Genomic DNA, 5,094 nt, shown 5'->3' with positions numbered 1-5,094 from the left:
AACAATTTTGCAACTAAAATTTTTGAAGCCAATTGAAGGATGGAAATGGGGTAGGTCAGCGGGAATCAGAGTTCACATTTGTGTCCCGCATATGTGATACTCATTGCCGCCGATATAAATCTTTCGTATTGGTGAGAAATGTATTATCACTAAGAAGATTTGTGATAGATTGAGTTGTTCCATAATGTGTCCCGTTATAAATCCTTACAAAACAGTTAGTGAAATTGAATAGACTTTTGAAAAGTTATCTTTGACTATTGTTTTACTTTACCTATTTATGCCATACAAATAATCTTGGCTAAAAATTAAAAGAGCATCCGTCTTTTGTCCAAATCGTCAAAATGATACCTACTTTAATTTTTTATTAAAAGGGTATCTCACCACCTTATAAAATAACATAACTACCCTCCTGTTCTCATTATTATCTCCTATATATCTCTCGCTTAAATTCTGAATCGCTCGAGTGCATTGTAGTAGCTATGGAATTGTAGCTGCTATCACTGCAAGCTACAACAGTTGTAACAATTACGATTTCATAGCTGCTATAATTATAAGAGTTTTAGCAACTACGAAATAAAGAAGACTAAAATTCTTTGGAGTCTCCGAAAAAGATTTAAGATGTCTTTTGGGAATAAGACTGGGGCATTACGAGTTATACCTGGTACAAATGTAGATCCCTGAATGACCTTCTATTTGATATATTGTATGTCATATGGTTCAATCCGATTTAAAAGTTATTGTTAAAAATATAATTAAAGTCTCATATTAAAAATATATGAAAAAAATATAGATTTAAAAGATGAGAGATAGATTAGAATGAGGTTTTTAATAGAGATTAAAAATAAATTCATATGGAGATATATGTGAATTATTTTGATTCAAACTGTTGTAATTGACTTAAGCGAAAAAATATGAGAGAGATAGGAATGGGAATAGTACAGTGTGGAGAGTAGTTGGATAATTATACCTGAGGTATGATTCCAAAAATAAGGGACACCTTTAAATTTTTCCTCAAATAACCTTTGCTATTTGCACAACTGTGACATATTTGGGGACGTTTATTCGGTACACTTTGGAATAATTCCTACCTAGCATTAATGAATGAATGCAATATTTTCTCCTTTTTTTTGTCGTATAAAAATATATTCATGTTTGAAGTTGGTGGTGTGTGTCCTAGCAAGACTGTAAATGGAACCCAAGTGGTGCAGGGATGGGGCTACACATAATTTGTGTGCATAAAATGCGGGAAACGGTCGGTTTGAGGCAGGGCAGGGAGGGCAGAAGAGTGGAACTGGATGACGTTATTTTGCCTTCCCTAGCCCATTTGATCTTTCTTGTTTGATCAAGTTCTTTTTTTGAGGGATTACATTTATCTAGAAAAGTTTGAAACCATTTCATTCATCATCCAAAAAGCTTCATGCAGTAATAGTCATTGGTATGGCTTATGTTCTTGTGATAAAGCTAGTCCATTGAAGGAAACACAACTTATACTTCTGGTAAACTGGAAGATCCTTATGAGTAAGCATTTGACATACTCATTTAAGGTATCAAACTTTGAATTGACAGTTTGATACTTTCTCACATGGGATTTCAAATTTGTAAAATATAAGAAATGTTGGTTGCTTATCATATTTGTTCTCGTTTTTCCCATTGTCTTAGTTTGCTTCTTGTGGAGATTTCTCTCTCGAATCTTCATATGAAAAGGCTGGAAAATGTGTTTACACATCAACCCTTGTATGAATATCGGATGCCAGTTAAAGCAAGCCCGTCTTAACTGCCCGATGCTTCCAGTGGAATTTAGCTTACGTTGAGGTATGCTCATCAGTAATGTTCAATATCTTCAAATATTTCTCAGACTTTCGTCTGTTCCAAATTCTATCCAGAGAAATAATAACTTTTGTCCTTCCTTTATTGTATCGTTTCAAAGCTGTTTAACCCTGAAATTTATCAGAATGGCACATAAAATACTAGATTCCGTACTTCTGCGCTTGTGAAAAATGTGAAGCTGATATGAGATCTACTTAAATGAAAAGAGTAGGAATCTTGTAGCACATTAAGTTGTGAGGACTAGCCAAGTTAATTAGCTGCAAAAAACTTATACAATCTCACTCCTTGAGTTCTCATATTATAATTTTGATATTAATTGATGGCTAACCTTTCTTATTTCTATGTCTATGTTATTAAGTGTGAGAGTTGCTTAATTGATTTTTTTTTAGAGATCTTTAGTACATAGATATCAAATAATGAGGCATATCTTGAAACTTTGGGAAAATGTTATTGAAGAGATTTTGAAAATCAATTTGTTTCATGTGTAGAACAAGATCAATCAATGTTATTTATATAATAAATCAACTAATGAAAACAATATAGATTTGATTCAGAAAAAAGCTTATAATAGAATCATTAGGTAACCAGCTTTAGAGACGACAGGACATGTATAATAATTATATTGATTTAATAAAGAGAATATATGATCATGTAGTAAATAGTTTTTTTTTGGGATCTTTACAAATGATTTTTCTTTTCTATCTTTTAATGTTGTTTGTAGATGAACTCACTGATGATGTTCACGATAAATCTCCTTAATGAATGGTATATGTAGGCTAATTTGTGCAGATTGATGAGAGTTTAAATAAATAAATAAAACTAAACCTGTAGGTTAGGTAGGATTAAACCCAATATAAAAAAAATGCAATTTCATGCACAATTTGAAGTATTGTGTCATTTGAATTGGTAAGACTAAGTCATTTCTGCCAATCATACCATGGAAAACACTGAGATATTGACTGTAAGCTTCTTCTTCTTTCCAATTCCTCCTATTTATTATTGCCCATTAACAACATGTATGAGAAGGAATGTGATCTTAAACATTATTTCATTGTTAAGAAAGAATTGAGGGAATAATTGAGATCAATAAATATGAAATTCTTGTACAAGTTTTAGATCTCTTAAATTTAATATCCAATAAGGAGATATTCATGGAGATATCATTAATAAGATAAAGAATGACCATTTGAAATTGAGAGTTTTTGGAGGTTTGTGTGATTGTTATATGTAATGTAAACTCAATTAAAGTTTTATTAGCTTGTATGGTGATGGAGGCTACAGAAATTACCAGACGTATAATGATGATCTGGCATCTTTTACTGTCATAAGCTTGTTTCTCTCTGTAAAACCCCCTTCTCACTTAACCTCTCATGCAAATACAAGAAGCATCAGTTTGAACCTGTCGCTGCAAACTGGACCTCTGTTATTCTTGACTTAAGTTGCTTTCAGTCCCACCATTTGAATAGTCTATAGAAAGCAAAGAACATGAAACCTGTAAAATCCTTGACTATGGAGTTATATGTTTCATTTTCTATTTGATATTTTTTTTTCTCCTTTTGAATAATAAAAAAGATTAATTAGGTGAGGTAACGTCGAATCTAGTGTGACCGATCCGATCTCATATAAGTTTTTTATCGGCCGCCAGGATAAATCAAGAAATACTTGCGCCAGACAGTCCAGAAGTCCAGCATTCTTTAATTACGAGTTCCATTTGGAGGAAAAATCACCTGGGCACACGGTTCAATTTTTATCTACGGTACATTTATAGGAATTTTTCCTCCAAATGAGACTCGCAATCAAGGGATGCTGGCCTTTGGGCCATTCGCAGTGAGCACTTTCCGATTTAACCTATCAGCCGGTGAAAAACTTATGTAGGAGTAGATCGGTCACCTCAGGCTTGAGTTACCTGATCTGATTAAATTTTTTTTCTCGTTCTTATGAGGTGTTTGTACCTTGGACAGAGATTGACAGCAGATTTTTATATAACGGATACCAAATATGGGACAAGAGCTTTAGTAAAGGCTGGCCACGATTCCAGATTATTCCCCTGATTCACGAAAACACACTCGTGAGCATAACAGCACCAAATAGAGACCTCTCTTTTACCATGAAGAAATGGCTACAGGGAGAAGACTTACTTGAGAAGCCCGTCCGATGCGTCTGGAAGAAGGGTATCGATAAGCTTTTCGAGGTAAATACCAACTGCACTACCATGTTATTTCTTTAATTTCCCATGACTCGAAGGTACATAAAGGAGGGAACTTGCTTGACTGAGATGGGCATGGTGAACAGAAGGAATCCACTACCTGAAACTATTTCCACAAATTGCCTACTGCAAAAATTTCTGCTTCCCGTCGATCTTGATGGTCTGCATGATACAGAAGCCATGATGAAATTTAATATAACCCTTTAAATTTTAAAAGTACATAATTTTATATTCAAGACTCAGAATTAGGACTTTTAACTCGGGACTTAGAATCAGACTCTATCAGTAGTCATATCTGTAAAATTTGAAAACTATTTGTTACGTGTGAAATTATAACCGTCAAATTTTGGCCTCAAATCCCACTATTTAAATCCTTTTAGAGTCTTTTTACTATTTTTTGATAATTTTGGTATTCCTGGTATTTATAGAAGAGGATTTGTCTTTATCTACGTCTATTTTGAGTTAACATCGTTCAATTATATACTTTCTTTTTCGGTTAAAATATTTATTTCCTTTCTTTACCAAAATAGAATTATGATCTATTAATTATATTTTTTTCCTTTATCTGGGTTTTAGGTTATGGTCTATTAAGAGTCATGTGTAGATGTTAAGGAATTATCCTTTATTCAATAAAATTTCTTATTGTGGTAAAACTCAAAGAACAATGTATTTATCTTCGTTTTAGAAGAAACCTCTTTTTGTTTTCTTCTCAATCTTTATTTTCGATAGCTCGCAAGATAATTGTCATCCTGTTTGGCGTCAATTGGTATCAGAGCCACGAGAAGGTCATCGTCAGATCCAATGGTAGGTTGTCGTGGTCATAGTCACAGTCGCAACAACAAGCAGACTTCGATAGAGGAAGCCTAGCACCGTGGTAGTAATGTCCAGAACATAATCATGATTGAAGATTTACGGAGGCAAGTTATAGAGTTAATCCAATGTTTAGTGGCACAGGATCTTGATGATCATGAGATTTCTGATCGTGGATCTGAGTCTTCTTTCGAGAACTCATATCACCAACAGGATACACCTCAGGAACGCCGTGGGCAAGAGGAGCCTGC

General features: G+C 33.8%; 1 long non-coding RNA gene across 1 annotated transcript; it reads right to left on the bottom strand.

The window, feature by feature from the left end:
- Positions 1-1,641: 1,641 nt before the first annotated feature.
- On the bottom strand, positions 1,642-4,199 carry LOC122028245. The gene is made up of 5 exons (XR_006124685.1): positions 4,134-4,199; positions 3,966-4,029; positions 3,780-3,874; positions 3,116-3,294; positions 1,642-1,937 (listed from the first exon to the last, which is right to left on the bottom strand). It is a non-coding gene; the product is annotated as an uncharacterized LOC122028245 (long non-coding RNA).
- Between the last annotated feature and the right edge of the window lie 895 nt (positions 4,200-5,094).

This window comes from Zingiber officinale, chromosome 10A, assembly GCF_018446385.1.
Source record: "Zingiber officinale cultivar Zhangliang chromosome 10A, Zo_v1.1, whole genome shotgun sequence".
In the NCBI taxonomy this organism is placed as follows: domain Eukaryota; kingdom Viridiplantae; phylum Streptophyta; class Magnoliopsida; order Zingiberales; family Zingiberaceae; genus Zingiber; species Zingiber officinale.
Note: the sequence above shows the minus strand (reverse complement) of the source record. Positions and strands in the feature narration are given on the sequence as shown.